Genomic DNA, 20091 nt, shown 5'->3' with positions numbered 1-20091 from the left:
TATTATTTTGTGCTGATAATATATATATATATATATATATATATATATATATATATATATATATATATATATATATATATATATATTAATAGGATTTAGTGAATCAGTAATGAAAGTTACATAGTGTGAATCACATTTACTTAAAGTTTGGTTCATTTCTGTTTGTCAATAGTGCTGTTTTTTTCCCTCACTGTAAGAATGAGCACTAATATTGAATAAAATATATATATGAAGTCGATGATGTGTTTTATTCTTTTAAAGCTGTAAAAACTGAGTCATAAACCAAAAGGTTTGCATAAGAAACAAATCACAATGACAGTTTTGTTGTTCTGAGTGAGTGAACAAAATGAGAGAGAGTGTGTTTAGTCTGCTGCTAAAACTGAGATGTTATGTAATTGCTAAATTGATTTACACATTTGTGCTTGCATGTTAATTTTTCTTAATGTTTGTTTTGTTTTCACTTTTGCATTAACAGAAAAGCTTTTCTTACCAAAGGGCGGGTATGTGTATTAACAGCTCTGCCATGCAAAACAACATATATTGTTTGATGGCCAAATCAGTTTACTTTACGCATTACTCCTAACACTAAAACATTCTATTTGGTGCCTGGTAGTGCACTGCAGCCTAAAGGTAGGTGTGTGTGGGTTAGCTTTAGCGGTACAGTATAAAAATCATTATGTCTATGGAGAGTGTTCAAAAGGATAGCCGCACCATCGTGTGTGTGTCTGTGTGTGTGTGTGTGTGTGTGTGTGTGTGTGTGTGTGTGTGTGTGTGTGTGTGTGTGTGTGTGTGAGAGAGAGAGAGCATGTATATATCACTTTGTGGGGGACCAAATGTCCCCATAAGGATAGTAAAACCCAAAATGTTTGACCTTGTGGGGACATTTTGTCGGTCCCCATGAGGAAAACAGCTTATAAATCATACTAAATTATGTTTTTTGAAAATGTAAAAATGCAGAAAGTTTTCTGTGAGGGTTAGGTTTAGGGGAAGGGTTAGCATTAGGGGATATAATATATAGTTTGTACTGTATAAAAACCATTATGTCTATGGAAAGTCCCCATAAAACATGGAAACCCAACATTTCCATGTTCCCCAACATCCCCAGAATTAGCAAAATCGGGCAAACCTATCTTTTCTGGACATTTGAGGATGTCCTCGATTAGAAAATAAAAAGATTCTTAAATAAAACAATGAAAATCAAATTTTTATTCCAAAAATAAAAACATGAATGATTGGGTTAGGGTCAGTCTATGGTTATTACAATTAGCTTTATATAAAAAAATTAATCTATTCTGTCTAGGCAAAAATCACATTCTGTCAGAATTTAGTTATGACCAAAATTGGGTCTCTTAGTCTATTATCTGCCACGTCACAGATGAGTTTGATTCAACTCTGCTCAGATTCAGAGAAAATCCATTTAAGTAATTTCTATCTGTTTCAGTGTTGGAGTATTTACTGCATTTTCATTCTTTTCATATGTAATCTAAGCACCGGACAATTGTTTGTGGCAGACTTCCTCTCATGTCAGAGCACATGCTCGCTCAAGCAGAATGAATAAATGCGCTAAGATGAATTAAGATGACGTAAGTTTTAGCTCCATCATTACAGCCGTTTAGGTGTTCCAAATGTAAACTGACAACAAGTAGCAGCTAGAAGGATGTAAAAAGAGAGAGAGAGAATGCACTTAAGAACACAAATGTGGCTTTTTCAAATATTCAAATCGGTTAGGTACTGAGGCCTGATTCCGAAAGCACTCTCTCTTACACACGCATACACACACACTAGTGCAGACTGAACCTGAGAGCATTGCAGTGGGAACTCCCTAATGCACACTGCAGCAGGGCATGAAGAACTGGATGCAGAAAATGCACTGAGTAGAGAATGACAGACCCAGGAGAGACGTGACAGTAGAAAGAGAGGAAGTAGGGCGAGAATCTAGAACGTACAGAACCGTAACGGCACAGGAGTGGCTCTTGAGGAGAAGATGTCGCGGTCCATGCGTCTGCTGCTTCTGCAGAGATCTTTTAGTGATCACATTAGATACTCCACCTACCGGGCTCTGGATCTGTTTAATAAAAACACACAAGACGAGGGACTGACAGGTAAGTGTGTTGTTGAGCATGGGTGTGGATGTGTGCATGTGGTGGTGACGATTTTGGCAACTTCTTTAAAGGAAAGTTCAACTAAAAATAAATATTCTCTAATCATTCAGGCACATTTGTGATGTTCCAAACCTGTATTATTCCCGGTATGTTCTGTGGGACACAAAATTATATTTTAAGCAGAATGGTAGCCTCAGTCACTTGTAATGAGATTCCAGAGGTGGAACCCTTAACTTGTAATGTTCATAAAGTGTCAAATGAATGGTGACTGAGGTTAACATTCTGCCTAATTTCTCCATTTGTGTTCCACAGTAAAAATGAGATACAGGTTTAGAACAACATGAGGATGACTGGCAGAATATCTTTTTGGGGTGACTTATCTCTTGAATTATATAAAACATCTTAAAGTGTTTCTGTGAGGGAATATGGCATATAATATATTGATGCTGGAGGTGATACATGTCCAAAAAACACAGCACTACCATAGTACCATGTCCATATAATACTGGAAATACCATGGTACTTTTTGTAAGTATAACAAGCATTTGCTTTAACAAGCATTTACATACAGTATATCAATCTCTTGACCCCTGCCCTAAACAGTGGTCATTTAAACAGTGTTGAGATTATCTTAAAAACTGGAATTTCTAGGGTTTGTTGGGTACTTGTAACCCCTTTTGGGGCTTAGTAAACACTACAGTTGATGCCCTCACTGCTGCATCCATGAAATAGCAAAATCTTAATTACCTACTGTTGATCATAGAAGGCACAATATGAATCTCACAGCTAATGGGGTGCTAAAGTGTGCACGTTTATCTAAGTGGATATCCTACTCTAGTGAAGCAAGTTCAGTGTCATGTTTGCACTGTTTCAAAGATGCCTGAAAAACATTTCTGGGAAATCATTCACCATCATAAGCGCTTCTGATGGAGAGAGAGATTGGTGTGGTTTTATTTGTAGTCTCTAAGGTCTGCTCTATAATACTAACCCAAGACTTTGTCTACTTGAATGCGCCCACTGCCCTTTTCTCATGAATTAAATATGTGGGACAAAGAGTCATCAACTTGTAAGATGGGATTTTTTTTAAAGAAGAAACTGCAAGTCAGGAGACCCACCCTGAATGTAGCAAACAATACAATTTTTATGACCAATGCCAGTGTGGCCTAATGGTTTATTCAAAAGTGAAGGCTTACATTAGACATGCACTGGTCTACACAAGCAAACACTCTCAACAACTTTGTCAGACAAATTTGTGAAAAGACACAATCCTTGTTTTGTAAGAGCTTTTCAATTATTTATCTGAGAAAATAAATAATTTCCCTTTGGTTTTACGGATATTTCATTGAAAGGGTAAGGGATAGGGATAGGGTTGTGACCCAAGAATCTTAAGAAGAACCAGTTTTGTAAAAAATAAAAATAAAAGGAACCTAATGATATCCTTGACTTTTGGTTCCGTTAACTGCTCTTGAATGTGCTGTCTTCCTCCTATGTAGATGGGACACCATGCTAAAATACTCCTTACAGTGTTTCCTGCATGCTTTCCTACCAATCAACGGCAACGTGAATCCTGAACGAAAGACTCATATGAGCTGCTTCTTTTGAGTTTACTGCAGAAACATACAGTGGGACTGGTGTAACGTGTTTCCAGAACAAACAATCATTGAACTATTGTAATTTTCACCTTCCGGGGGTGGGGAATGCAGAAGTGTTTTCCCCCAGTGTCGTTTTCACCATTCAAGAATTGTTACTGTATGTGTACTTGAGGCTTTGTGAGATGTTAATCTGCATTATTACTTGATAGTTGTTTACGTGTACCCTCACAAAAAAATCTAGGGTTGCCACAAACTTGCTGCAAACTTGCCACAAATTCGACACATTAATTTTCACATGCAAATCAGTTTTGCAGCAAACTCTTCATGTTGCCAAAGGTTGCTTCAGGTTCACCACTTCCAGTATAAAGCTCCAAACTTCTGGCAAACATTTGCGGCAAATAACAAGCTTATTTGCATGTGAAAATAATGAGTGGCGAATTTGTGGCAAGTTTGCAGCAACTCTAGATTTTATATTAGTGTAGTTAAAAATACACATTATGAGTTTTGTTGTAACTAGGGGTATTTTACAAAAATGAATGAAGTAATAGGATATCTTAAATAAAAAGGCTCTGTAAACATATTTAGCAAGAATCTATTCTGTTAAAATTTTGAATTGATCTCTTCATTTGGTACAGGATACAGAGGGCAGTAAATCCAATAAGAATTTAATGTATTATTTCCTAATATTTCTTACTCTAATGTACTAAAAAATCATTGTAAAGTAGTTCAATGGAAAGGAGGAGGCGAGAACCGGCTTGACAATGTAAATAATATTTTAATGATAAACTTAAAAGATACAAACACACACATGAAGGACATGTCCTTAAACTCTCTCTCTCTCGCCGCACAATCCTCCGCAGTCTGCCTTTATCTCTCTCGGAGGCTTGATTAGCCTGATAAGGGACCGGGTGAGTATAATCACGACCTGGTCCCTTATATACACTTGTCTATGAGGGTAGTGTCAGTGTCATCATAAATCTAAATAACAGAGGGTAAGTGGCGCATATTATGGTTGCTTATAGCGTGTTAGCGCATTAGCATCACGAATGTAGTATGTAAACAAGAAAAATTACAAATTATCCACTGCAGACATATTTCTTTAAATCATCATCGAGTAATTAAAACAGTGTCTTTTACTGATCTAATGTGAATTCAACTTATATAATGAGGCATAAGTCATTGAGAACACACTTTAAAGTCATATTAGTTGATGTTTTACATGTAGACTTGAGCGTCTTCATATATAAATGTTTCTCTTATGGCAGGTGTCTGAAGCAAACAGTATGTCGTTGCTCTGCTGTTTCAAACTTCTTTATACGAAGAACTACTCCAAGTGTGCTGGGGCCTTTAACCAGTAAAATTGCTTTGCTCTACTAGCTTATACAAGTTTTTCTGGTGAACCACATGCTTTCAACCTAGCTACCAAAACCAAAACTCTATTGACAAGCAAACAGTCTGGAAATCCATGCTAAAATCCAGTGTTGCCATAAATCTAAGCTTTTTCAGAAGGCCACTGGCTGAAGAAAAAGCATCCTTTCTTTCAGTTCAGGTAGCACTTTCTCTCCCCACCTAATCCATTTGATGTGCTGTTGTTGTGAACCAAACTTAACCTCAGTTCACGTACAGTAGATGGACGGCAAAGGTATGCCCTGTGCTGTATGACAAAGCCTGGTGGAACAGCAACTGCACACAAAGTACCGTTACCAATACCTTTATAAAAGAATCCATATCATACGTTTACAGTATTTAAATGTTATCATCAAAATGGTGTCTAAATCAATGAATCCATTAAAACTTTAATCAAAAGAGAAAAGAACGACTACATAAAATTGTATTGTTTTTAATCAAATGAAGTACTTTTAAACATAAAGTGCCATATTGGAGTTATTTATGTAATCACAGAGCATCGCAGGTGTGATATATTGCATAAATAGCTTTTATTTAAGTGGAAGCTTTTATTTTGAAGTAAAGCCCTTTCCGTTACTGTGTGGTTTTGATGGTAGCTTCTCACAAAAGCAGGTCACTTACTGAACCAATGTGATTCTTAAACTGCGAAAGGCTGCTATTTAATGAAATAAATATGTCTGTATATGCCTCGTGCTAAAAAGTGAACCATACATTAGTGATATATTTCTGTCATACTTTTTTCCATATAAATTGCTTCTCACTTACAGAAAAGCAGGTTGCTAATTGAACCAATGCGATTATTAAACTGCAGAAGGCTACCATTTAATAAAAAAATTGCGCAAAAATGTGAATTAGCGCTTTGCTCGCTGTCATCAGAGCGTGTGATTGTGTTTTTCTGTGAATGAGCCAAGGAGCTCTTGAAGGAGCAGCTGGTGTTAGCACACAAAGGCTCTACTGATTCACAAGCGCTCAAAGTATTTGTAACGGTACCAGAGTCTGTATCGGGACATCCCTACAAATAGTCCTCAATTTCTTCCAATGTCAGATGCTGTTGTTGTACCTTTTTGTCTGTATTTGACATCAAAGTGTTTGTAGCTCATAGAACTTATATGAATCACTGGCTCCCCTTGTTTTCTGGTGCATTTGAGGGTGATAAGAGGATCTGTGTACAGAACGTTCAGAGCAGGTGCTGCCCAACTGAGGTACAAGTACACTACTCCAATAGTGTTGAGCAAAACACAAACACACCCAAACAAGCTTGCTGGCATCACATAGATTTGCTAATCGCCTTCTGTGTTTGCATTCATAAGCTGTTGTGGTGGTAAATCACTCATATAGTCAATGTATTGTTAGTCAAGTTTTTAGGTTGGCAGAATTTGATAGCTGCTGTTAGTAGCATACGTTGGTATGTTATGAGGCCTACAATCATCTGTAAATAATAAATACAAAGTGACTTAGAGTAACCAAATAAAATTACTGTCATAATTAAGTCAGCCTCATGTCGTTCCAAACCAGTATGACTGTCTTTCTTATGTGGAACAAAAAAAAAAAAAGAGATATTTTAATTAATATCACAACTTTAAAATACAACGGTAGTGGATAGTGCCTTATTTTAAAGCTTGACAAAAAGGATCTAAAGTACCATAAAAGTAGTCCATGCGACTCCTGCATCACATTCCAAGTCTTCTGAAGGCATATAATGGTTTTGGTGAGAAACAAACCAAAGTTCATGTCATCATGGCACCTGTTGTGCTTTCAAGAGCGCTATGAAAGAAGCTCATTCACATTGGCTCTCATCTTTATTCCCGTTCTCTTGTCTACTGTCTCTCATTCTATACCTCAAAGTTCTTGTTTCCATTACCTCACTGTTTGCTCATAAATCACCACAGCTGACCTTCCTCTCTCAGCAAATCTCCTCTCATTAGCCATAAACCAGCCACGGCCTTCTCTGCCTTCACTTGAAGTCCTCTTTGTCCAGCTTTGGAGGGCTAAAATGTAAGGACTCCAGGTCAGAGGCCTACCATCTTCTCTCCTTCCCCCAGGAAAAGTGGACAGGTCTGGGATGATATATGTTAGCTTTCTCGTGGCCTTTTCCCACAGAGTGTGAACGTATCTCTTGACTGTCCTCAGAATCTAGAGATGAAAGTTAGGTTGAGAGGTGGGTTGCAGCGTCCCATGAAATTTTTTTCAAATGTTCTTTTCTCTTCCTCATCCCTCCATTTCTTCATCTACACATCAAACCCATTACCCTCTTCCCTCTTTTCAAGCAACGTCAAGAATGTTGTGGCTTTAGTAAGCAGGATGTTTGTAATTAAATAAAAATTTATCGGAAATGATTGTAATACAGTGGGTGGGTGTAGACATAAATGAGCTGCTTGTATTTGTGTTAGAGTGTATATGTGTGTGTAAACAAGCTGAGTAGAAAGTCATAATATCTAAAGACGACAAAGATTCCTTCATGACATTCAGACTGAGGAAAGAAATTCTAGGTTTCTTAGACACTTAAAGGAACTGTTTTCCCAAAATGACAATTCTGAAATTAACATTATTTAACATTAACTAACAATGGAAAATGTATTTACAGCATTTATTCATCTTTTTTAATGTTAATGTCAGAATAGACTAATGCATTTTTTAAATCAAAAGTTGTATTTGGTAACAATAGTTAATTCACTATTAACTAACAATGAACTAACAATAGCCAAGATTACTAAATTCTGTAAAAATTACATATTTTTCATTGTTTATTAATGACACCAAATGCATAATGATAACGAATGGAACCTTAATATAAAGTGTTACCACTTACCCTAATGTCGCTCAGAATGTGACAACTTTCTTTCTTGTTGTGAAACAAATAGAGAATGTTTAATGAATATCTTGGTCTTTCTTTTCAAAATATTGGCAGTTTATTGTGTCTCACTTTTAAGCTTAAAAACTAACTCAAAAGTATCTTTATAGCATTCCATGCATCTTGTGCATTATAGTAAAGATATGTGCAAACCGAAATGTAAGTAATTTTTAGTGAAACATCCATTGTGTGTTCATCGGTGCATTCATTAAAACATCTTTCATTGTGTTCCGCATTACAAAAAAAGGCAAATTGGTTTGGAACGACACAAGGGTGAGTCAATTATGATATATTTTTCATATTTGGGTGAACTATTCATTTAATGATATCCTCAAAATAAAAATACAAATGTCGTATTATATATATATATATATATATATATATATATATATATATATATATGATTACATTAATCGCGATACATTTTTTTTAATCTACTGACAGCACAAAAATATACAGTGTATATTTTTGTGCTGTCAGTAGATAAAAAATTTTTTTATCGCGAATAATGTAATAATTTTTTTGTAATTACTCTCAATTAATCACAGATTTTGAAAATGCTGAAATTAACACAAAAACTTTTCATTCTACGTTTTGGTGATAGTTAAGACTTAATCAAATAAATAAAATGTGCCTTACATACGTCCCATCTGGACTTGTTTTGTACATTTAAATGCCGTTAAAAATGTTCCTTTCTTCATCATTTTATCACTGACAGGGAAGCGCTGTTGTGTGTATTTGCATGATGGGAGAAAGGTGCCATCCGTTGTTCCTGACAGTCTCCTCTGCATTACAGGCAGTATAAGATTAGGATTAGGGTGTGGATAGGATGGGATAGTGGCATATTCTACCTGCCAGGGACAAACCATGACCTCTTTGTATAATAGGCTTGTTGTGTTTGTAGTGTGCTGACTCCAGGCGGCGCATTATAAAGGTACATACACTACCGGTCAACAGTTTTGAAACTCTTACTCATTCTTTATTATATATATATATATATATATATATATATATATATATATATATATATATATATATATATATATATATATATATATATATATATATATATATATATATATTTTTTTTTTTTTTTTCACATTTTAGAATAATAGTAAAGTCATCAAAACTATGGAATAACATAAATGGAACTGTAAGAATTATGTTGTGACTAAAAACTTTGTTTTCAGAACATGTTTACTGAATATACCTCTAGTCTGGTGTTGGTCATACAAAGAGATAATCCCACCTCCAACAATTGGTTGACTAGGGGCAGGTCTAATTAACCTATGAATTGTTTACTCATAGTTGTCTCTGCATATTAAGCTGGGATAGTGAAAAGTATTTTAACACAGAAAAAGTTACATAACTCAGCTTTAAGCTGTTTTTAGACAGCGAAATCTCCTAAATTGAAGGCATTGCGTCCCGTATTGGAGCGGTAAAATGTTTTTAGTTTTTTGCTGGTGAAGTCCATGGCTATGTTGTTCCACTAGCACTAACCAGCATAAACTAGCTTGGATCAGCATGAAAATCCATGCTAGTCAAAGCAGATCCCAGCTGCTTGGGCACATCGGCACAGACTAATTGTGACTTCTGGTTTTTTTTCCATCTTTTTTCTTCTCTGATAGAGTTTTAACTGGATTAGCTGAAGCATTTAGCGTCATAACCCAGCAGGGTAACGGCTGATGAAAGCTCAGATTGCCTTCAGGCCAAAGGTCGCCAGCACAGCTGCAGAGTTCCGTTTATGTGATGTCTGCCTCACTTGCTTCCAGGCGACCAGAGGACAAACTCTACAATCAAGGGTCTTGACGCTTACCCGCTAATGGAATTACATAACCTACATTATAAACGGCTTTGTCTGACATTAATCATTAAAGTAAAGAACTCTTACGAATGGGAGTTAGGACACATGCGTTCCATTATAAGACTGAACAAAACCACTAGAAAAAAAGACCCTTCATTCTTGCATTTGGATCTTAATTTTAGATATTGATTAGATCAAATCAAACTATGAAACTGAATATCATCTGAATAGAAGTACAAGTTTGAACAATACAGGAATTAAATAATTAAAATAGTCAAAATAATCAATAAAATAGATAATAATTGATAACGTAAATTATTGACAACTGATTTTACTATCGATTAATTGGATATTTGTGTCATGCACAGAGACGCTGTCAGTAACGTCACTTTACAGTAGTAATAAATGTGTTTGCATCATAAAACTCATTTGAAAAATAACTAAAACGAGCTAAAGTGGGGAAAAATACATGACCCAATTTGTCCAGGACACAGGAGCAGTGTTGCCCTTAAAAGCCTTTGCACACCAAATGTGTTGTGATTACGAGAGGTGAATTTTGGACAAATGTCCCTTTAACATAAAAATCGACATTAATTATCACCGTTAGCACATTCATGCCTTCACAATAGGTGGTGCTAATTGATAAGCTAATCGAATTTTACCCCAGTACAGTAGGTGGTGCAAAGCACCTTTCAGCTAGTTTGTCCTTTGCCCATGACGAATGAGAAGAAGAACAACTTGATAAGCAGATGTAAGCTGTGTCTCGTTTCGAATGCTGCATGCTAGGTAGGACGTGTCCTTTGAAGACTGCAGTATACTGAGCGTCCTCCTTTAAACAAGCCTTGTTTAAATGAGATGGCCTTTGTAGGACAAATGGAAACATAACGTAACATGGTGGCTATGACAGCACGTCACTCTTTAACAAGCACAAGCGCTTTGAGTGAGAAGGTAACAAATTCCCTTTAGAAGGGAATGTATGAGATACATTTTAGGAGAGTTATAATTATGTAAAGAGAAAGAAAATAGATTTTACTGGTGCATATGTTCCTGCTCAGCTTCTGTTCGGATGCTCTTGCTTACTGCTCCGCGCTTTTGCTCTATCGCTTTTATATTTTCATATTTTATCTCCTTTTATCAACTAATTTTAACTAATTTTAACTTAAACAAATCAGCACAGTGCTCAAAAGCTTGGATTACTACAAAAAAAAAAAAAAAAAAGCAGAATTCTTTTATCCGACCAGCCTCCCACTGAAAGTTTTCATTCCAGGGAAGGGACAACACAACTGCCTACATTCAAAAGGATAAGAGAAAATGCCTCTTCTGGAATCTACTTGCTGCACTAACTGCCACAGACTTTTACAAAGGATTGCAGTTCTTGAAACAAAGTTATTTACAGGACCACCAAACCAGACGGAACACACAACAGAGCTTAGTCATGGACGCCCTCAGCATACAGCCGGTGAGTCCCATGAATCTAGTGCTCCTCGACAGGCCATACTGAGTGTAGAGAAACAAACCGATCGACTTACAAATCGATGGCAAAAACAGGGAGCGAGACCAAAAGGCACTCGAGACATCAGATTGTCATGAGCATCTCATATTGCCGCAGTAGCATCCTCTACCCCAGATACGGCTCTGACAAGGAATGCAAACACTGGTTTCCTACCACCGCCTATACATCTTGAGAACAGATTTGAAGTATTAATGAATGAGGAATCCCCAAATGTGATGAATGTGATTGAACACAGACTGAATCAGCCAGTAGCTAACACTGATGTGAACTGGCGTCAAGGTCGAAGCAGACAGCGGCATTCAGCTCAGAGCGCAGCCGGGCCCAGGACTCTGATAGTGGGTGACTCCATAATCAGAAACATTAGCAGCAGGGATACAACTACATGCTGCCTTCCACAAGCAACAACCTCGGATGTAAACAGGGAACTTCAGAACATTCTGATGAAACATAAGACTGCAAATCGACTCATCATTCATGTGGGGAAGAATGATATTCATAAAGAGCAGTCAGAACTCCTTAAAAAGGATTTCAATGAACTTTTGAAACACTTAAAAGACTGAAAGTTCAAACATTCATCAGTGGACCACTTCCAGCAAGAGGAACAAACAGGTTTTCACGGTTGCTTGGGCTTAATACATGGCTGCAAAAACCTGCAATATAAAAGGAGTGAACTTCATTGACAACTTCAATCTTTTCTGGAGTCAGAGGCAACTGTTTCGACAGGATGGCCACCACCCAAACAAACTTGGTTCAAGAGTGCTAAAGGACAATATCTACTTCTCCTTCAATCATCCTTCTGCAGTGTGTGCCAATCCACTCAATCTGAATGGCACACACACACCTGGACACAGTATGAATGACCACAGGACTTCACTTCAGCACCTGAATGGACATGCAGTTGACAAATCACACAAGGACAACGATAACACCACTCAGCCACAACAATTTCTGCTCATGGACACAATCTCATCTGAGCCCTGCCCACAAAGTTCACCACAGACAGACTGTGACATATTAGAACTGCTCCAAGATTCAGCACCCAAGGACGACTTTCTGGAAAACATCCAGGGAAACCAGGACAGCATATTACAGCCCCTCTCACCAGACACGTTATCCCTCTCTCCAGCATCTCCACATCTGTGTTTCTCAGAGAAAATGGAAGAACTGGTGTATGCTGGAATCAAACTATCCCACTCTTTTGCTGCAAGCCCCCAGATATCAAGCAAAAAACGTCAGGCCCCTCAAGCACCTGCGGGCCCAGCTCGCCCTCCCCCTCCTCCTGTGAGAGCTCTTCGACCTCTGCCACAACGCCAGGGCTCACACCCTCCTCCATCTGCTCGAGGTGAACCAAAAACAACTGATACCAGCTCTCAGTGATATGTGTTGGGTCCCTGCTATGATAACAGTAACTTTCTCAAATGTTTACAAAACAAGTGGCAACCCAGTGTGCCTGTATCAATCTCTATTGCTGTTCGATTACATCATAGAAAGTCTAAGGCCTTCAAAAGCCATACAGCAAACCCATCTAATCTGGTGCCTATTACACGCCAAACTAAGATTGCTGTGGGGACAAAAACTGTTAAGTTAGCACTTTTAAACATCCGCTCACTTAAAAATAAATCACTTCTAGTCAATGACTTAATTATCACATACAACCTGGATTTTATGTTTCTAAATGAAACTTGGCTAGAAGACAGCTGTAGTGCAACAGTCCTTAATGAAACATCCCCTCCTAACTTTACTTATTTGAGTGTCTGCAGAGAAGGTAGACGAGGTGGGGGTTTAGCTGCTCTTTTTAAAGACGTCTATCAATGTAAGCAAATATCATTTGGGAATTACCCGTCTTTCGAATATCTGGGTAGTGTGTTAAAAGGTGCTCCACACATTTTACTTATCATTATTTACAGGCCTCCAAAATACTCTCCAGCCTTCGCTGAGGACTTTACAGAACTGTTATCAACAATTTTCAATCTGGTTTCCGATCGCATCACAGCACAGAGACAGCGCTCATAAAGATAATAAACGATATTTGCTTAAATACTGATACAGGCAAATTATCAGTACTGGTACTACTCGACCTCAGTGCTGCATTTGACACTGTTGATCACAACATACTTCTTGACAGGCTGGAAAACTGGGTGGGGCTTTCTGGGATGGTCCTAAAATGGTTCAGGTCATACTTAGAAGGGAGAGGTTATTATGTGAGTATAGGAGACCATAAGTCTGGGTGGACGTCCATGACATGCGGAGTCCCTCAAGGCTCAATTCTTGCGCCACCCCTGTTCAACCTGTATATGCTCCCAATGAGCCAAATAATGAGAACGAATCAAATTGCTTACCACAGCTATGCAGACGACACACAGATCTACTTAGCCCTATCACCTAACGATTACAGCCCCATTGACTCCCTGTGCCAATGCATTGATGAAGTTAACAGTTGGATGTGCCAAAACTTTCTTCAGTTAAACAAAGATAAAACTGAAGTCATTGTGTTTGGAAACAAAGATGACGTTCTCAAGGTGAATGCATACCTTGACGCTAGGGGTCAAACAACTAAAAATCAAGTCAGGAATCTTGGTGTGTCTCTACAGTCAGACCTTAGTTTCAGTAGTCATGTCAAAGCAATAACTAAATCAGCATGCTATCATCTGAAAAATATTGCAAGAATTAGATGCTTTGTTTCCAGTCAAGACCTAGAGAAACTTGTGCATGCTTTCATCACCAGCAGGGTGGATTATTGTAATGGACTCCTCACTGGCCTTCCCAAAAGACCATAAGACAGTTGCAGCTCATACAGAACGCTGCTGCCAGGATTCTGAGCAGAACCAGAAAATATGAACATATCACACCAGTCCTCAGGTCTTTACACTGGCTCCCAGTTACATTTAGGATTGATTTTAAAGTATTATTACTGGTATATAAATCACTCAATGGGCTAGGACCTCAATATATTGCAGATATGCTCACTGAATATAAACCCAACAGATCACTCAGATCAATAGGATCACATCAGCTAGAAATACCAAGGGTTCACTCTAAGCAAGGAGAGTCTGCTTTTAGCTATTATGCCAGCCGCAGCTGGAACCAGCTTCCAGAAGAGATCAGATGTGCTCCTACAGTAGTCACATTCAAATCCAGACTCAAAACACATCTGTTTAGCTGTGCATTTACTGAATGAGCACTGTGCCACTGTGTGTCCGACTGTTTGTCCTGTATTTTATTTTATTCGAAACTGTTTCAATTATTCTTATTTTTTTATTCTTATTTTAATCTCTTCTATGTAAAGCACTTTGAATTACCATTGTGTATGAAATGTGCTATATAAATAAACTTGCCTTGCCTTGCCTTGCCTTGGTGTACTTTTAGTCTAACACTTTATTTTAATTATATATTAATATAATTATACATATTATATACTCTGCACCCATCTACTGAGGTACTTCAACTTGGGAATTAACATTCGTTGCATTTGAACATCATACTTATGGGCAAGGTGGTGTCATTTTTTTAGACTTTTCCATTTAAGCAAAGAATTTTGGGTTATGAGTGCCAATGATGGTTACACCTCATAGATCCTCCGAATTACCGTGAAAGAAGGTCACATTCGAAGGCTGCATTCAAAGTGTCCTACTCACTTTTATGAAAAGAGACGTATGCGGATGACAAATGCGACCTCCGGAGGACGCAGCCTTCCAAACAAGACACAGCCAGAAAAAAGCATGTCACTGGTTTTGGTAACTGCAATGGTTCCTGACACGTGATCCAATGCTCGTATTTTATTTGTCAGGACAGTTAATTACCAGGAGCACATGTTTTATACATCAAATTATGTTTAAATGTAACCATAATTTATTGAAACTCTACATATACTGCAAGTAATTATATTTTATAAGATGTCCCATTTGCAGTATTTATAGAATAAAGATATTAGGCTACAGAAACGTGTTACTGTATTCAGGTATTTACAACCCCAATTCTGAAAAAGTTGGGACACTATGAACAATGTTAATAAAAACAAAAAGGTGTGATTTGTAAATTATATTTAGTCTTTGCTATATTGAAAGCTCTAAAACTACACATGATGTTTTTCCTTGTGAATTTCCATGTTTTTTGAAAATGTACAGTAATTTCATGTCAGATTATTGCAACATGCTGCAAAAAAGTTGGGACCATCACCATTTCTTCTAATAACACTTATTAAGCATCTGGAAACTGAAGACACAAGTTTGTTAAGTTTAGAAAGTGGAATTTTCCCCAATCGTCCATTATGTAGGTCTTTAGACAATTGTACAGGTTCTTCATTGCCGTATGGTGTACTTCATAATGTGCCACACATTCTCAATTGGAGATGGTCAGGACTGGAGGTAGGCCAATCTAGCACCCACACTCTGCTTACACAGCCATGCACTTGAAATCCGGGCAGTATGTGGTTTGAAGTTGTCCTGCTGGAAAATGCTGGGATGTCCCTGGAAAAGACGATGCTGGATGGCAGAATATGTTGCTCCAAAATTTTATGCCTTATTGCCTCACCTGTGTAACATCTCCTGTTTCACATCCTCATTATTTCAACTCGTCAAATTGATATTAGTCTTAAATTGCCCCCGTCTCAACTTTTTTGGAGCGTGTTGCAATCGTCTGATTTGAAATTACTGTACATTTTCTAAAAACAATGAAATTAACAAAGAAAAACCTCATATAATGTATACATATAATGTAGTGCTTTCAATACAGGAATGGGTTAATATAATTTACAAATCACTACTTTTTGTTTTCATTAGCATTTTTCATACTGTCCCAACTTTTTCAGAATTGGGGTTGTATATTGTACCATGTAAATTATTGTCTTATGTATTGTTATAAATAAGTTAATGAAAGTAAAATGTGGCTTTTTTTATCAAAGCAACAACAACAACAGATTAATCAATTATCAAAATAAATGCTTCTTGCAGCACTTCGCTAAAGAAATTTTAGCCCAAAAAAAATCAACAAGCATCTCTATTAATATAAAAGAAGAATACAGGACTGTTTGCTTCACAAAGTCTCAAGTGGCCTCAATCAGGTCCACCAGCTTCATTTGTACATCCGCTGTCATGCTGTGTGACTTTGCTGCTTTTGCTTGTTGGTGTCAGTCTTTTGTGTCCCGAGTGAAAAGATCACTATAGTGGGGAGTCTTGTTGGTTTGTCCAGCTTAAAGGTTCCTCGCCATGCTTTTGCCCTTGGACCAAAGCCCCCTCAGCTGGGTACATGCTCATTGATGCCCAGAATGTGTGTGTTCATGCCTGCTAGTTACTGGAGGATGAAGACTTGGGGTGTGGTATTGTACCGTCAAGTTATTAAGTGCTAACAATAACAAAGCCACACGGAAGTGTCAAATTAGTCCTTTTCAGTTGATCTCTGCATTTTTCTCCTCTCTCTTGCTCTATTGTCTCACACTCATTCACACACACACACATGTGGACACTCACACACTTAGTGCTGTTCCAAAACCTAGCTAGATGCCATGCTGTCTACTGCCTAAAGGCCTTGCAAGGCAGTATCCTAACTGAAATAAATGACTTGGAAGTGATTTGGAATACTCTAGACTGACAGAAACTCTGCAAGACACATTCATAATACTCACATGAAGCACTTTCAAGGCTTGACTCAATTTATTCCAATAGATTTTAATATTAGCATGTTGCTAAGCTAACAATTTGACATTCTAATAAGCATAAACCTACAAAGCACATGCACATATTGAGTAAAATATGCCATTTGTAATGTAATTTCCCCGTTTTCATAAAAAGAGTACTTCTCTGATTTAAATTTGTTTTATAATATTTCGAAAAAGCCATCTTAGCTTTATCGATGAGCTTGTCGTAGAACATTTTGGCATTGCCTTATCCATGAAAGACAAAGGCAATGCCGCTCAATCCTTTTTGGAACAGAGCTACTGTCTGCGAAATTCCATGATGCTGACTCCCACAGCTGGCAATGGCTGTATAGAAGTCCAATTTAAAGGCCTGTTTCTCAAGGACTTCTTCTTACCCTTCCACCTGCTCTCCATCTGGCTTGGCGCCCATACCGACACTGAGAATTCAGTCATTTACAGCAGCTAAATGCTATTCCAGCCATGAGTGATGATGGTTATGGAACTGACCACCATGGGATTGTTTGGGTGAAAATATGTTGAGAAACCTCGGATTAATGCTGGGTAAAACTACATAATAGGACCAGATGGGTGTACCATTTCAAAACACTGTGGTTTGCCTGTTCACAGACAATAACAACCACATATATAGTCTTTCTCATCTGAAAAGAGTTTGTGCCGTAATCAACTTCAATTGAACTTGTTTTTGAGTGTATGGTATGGTCAAGATATGTTTCACACATCATTTTGCAATTAAATACCAGCATTCACACACACAAACATTACAATTGTCCTAAGGGACCAAGTTTCCATATTTTTTAATTATTTTAGTATTATTATTATGCTAAGGCAAGCACCATGATTACTTTTGCTCAAACTTGGGATAGTTCACCCAAAAAGGAAAATTCTGTCATAATTTACTTACACACATTTACTCCATGTCTTTCTTTCTTTCTTTCTTTCTTTCTTTCTTTCTTTCTTTTCGTGAAACACAACATGTATTATGCAGACTATTAACCTTCAACATTCAACATGAAGGAGAGTAAATTATGATACAACTTTCATTTTGGGTGGCACTATGACTTTAAAACTCATCTGACCAGGTCTACATTCATCATGGAGTTCTTAATGATACATAGGCTACATGTTTGTTAAGACAATGTGGCAATTATTTCATATACTGTATGTTTACACCCTTCAACAGAACCCTATACAGTATGTGTGTGTTTATGGCACACTGTGTTTCAGAATGTACGTCCTCATCCTTGAGCAATATAGCAGCTTCAAACACATTCTGCACACCCGTCTCATAAAACTGTGGATTGAGAGAGAAGATAAAGTTTAATTAGACCACAATCTCAAGGGAGTTTTAGAGTGTGTGTATGTATGTCCAGGAATGCAATGTGCGCCTGTGTGTTTGCGTGTGTTTTATGTGTATATCTATCTTTACACCTCCTCACATCAGTGCTGATGTTCACAGTTCTCTTATCTCCCCCTTGGTTTGAAACATTCCTTCCTGTTTTCTGTGTTCTCTGTCAACGGTTGTAAGAACCTTGCAGCTGCAAAACACAGACTCCCCAAAATGCTCTTGCCAGTGTGTTAAAAGTGTTTTATCATGTCTGATATAGATACAATATTATTCATTTCCTTCCCACTTTTGACACCAAAGGAGAGGTCTCAATTTTTTATCAATTATTATCATTATTATTTATTTATTTTATTTTTAGCAAATGTGTCAATGTGCCCTGTTAGAACAGGTTTAGAAGCTGTAAAGTTTGACAGCCTGCTAATATTTCCAATAAAGTTGCTAAGTTAGGTAGCACGTTTTTAAACAACATTGTAGTGTTTTATGTGTGAGCAAACAGGAGTAAGGTATGTAAGGGAGTACTGTGAGTGTGTTACTCTAATTCTACACTAATGCATTTAGTCTCTCTCTCTCGCTCTCTCTCTCTCTCTCTCTCTCTCTCTCTCACACACACACACACACACGCACACACTCACTTTGGAGGAGTGCGAGAGGAATGTTTCCTAAACCCAGTGACTCTGAAAGAAACGTACACCAAAAGTTAGTTGCATTTCTTTCATTCCTTCTATTTGAACTTTTCCATCTCTTTTATTCTCTTTTTCACTTTCTCTGAGTTTAGAAACATTTTGACACCTGGTCACAACTCATGTTTCCATTGAGAGTTGTATCAACTAAATCACTAAAGAATACACTTCCACATTTGGAGTGAGTTTTTAAATGTTAGTAGATTCAACGACATTATACCGACTCAATATTAAGCGGCATCTCCTATTAGAAATTGTTGCGTAAGCTCCAGAGTGTTTACCTTCCCCTGGTGCAACCAGAAGTGCATTGTGACAGCAGCGGGAGAGACCTGGGGTTGGATAGAGTGCTGAAACCAGGAAGTAAACTTGTTCACATAATCAGTGACAAGCGCGATTCAGACGTTGTATTTTTCTCTGTAACGTTCAGAGGTGGGTAGTAATGCACTACATTTACTCTGCTACATTTACTTGAGTACATTTTCGGAGAAATATACTTTTAAGAGTAGGTTTAAAAGTGGGTACTTCAAGTACATTGCTGATGTTAAAAAAAAGTAATTTTCCTGTCATTACATTACTGGATTTAATTCGATACTTTTAATAAATGTGATTTTTAAATGGGACTTTTATGACAGCAACGCTCTGTCATTCGACAGTCCATCACCACAGTAGCAAGCACTCAAAGCAAAAATTTTCTTTTGTCACGCTTTGCCTTCATTTTACACCAAGACAAGTGGATATTTCAAGATTAGAATTGCAGTTCCAACTTTGTAGCTATGGGCTCTTATGCCCTCTAGTTTATAAATTTTAATTTTCATATCAGTGCTGAAATACATCAGTACCTACTGTATTAATCCATGTAAACATCCACAATAAGTGTAAATGCCTTTTGCTTTGCCGATCAGCGAGTGACTACTCACTTGTGTGACTTCATTTTCCTCATGAACATGAAAGAACAAGCTCTGAACTTAAATAAGCCTAACACGCTTCCAAATACAGAGATACGGTGCAGTTTACCCTTACTGTACAGAACGTCTAGGTTACGTATGTAACCTCCGTTCCCTGATGGAGGGAACGAGACGTTGTGTCAGAGAAGCGACACTAGGGGTCTCTCTTGAGTGCCGATATTCACCTCTGAACTATGAAA

At 37.6% G+C, this 20091-nt stretch overlaps 1 protein-coding gene across 3 annotated transcripts in view; it reads left to right on the top strand.

The window, feature by feature from the left end:
* The window catches only part of LOC127651749 (rho GTPase-activating protein 7-like), a 137111-nt gene that overhangs the window by 54486 nt on the left and 62534 nt on the right, over positions 1 to 20091 (top strand). The gene's annotated exons all lie outside the window — the stretch shown is intronic.

Source organism: Xyrauchen texanus, chromosome 11 (assembly GCF_025860055.1).
Source record: "Xyrauchen texanus isolate HMW12.3.18 chromosome 11, RBS_HiC_50CHRs, whole genome shotgun sequence".
In the NCBI taxonomy this organism is placed as follows: domain Eukaryota; kingdom Metazoa; phylum Chordata; class Actinopteri; order Cypriniformes; family Catostomidae; genus Xyrauchen; species Xyrauchen texanus.
Note: the sequence above shows the minus strand (reverse complement) of the source record. Positions and strands in the feature narration are given on the sequence as shown.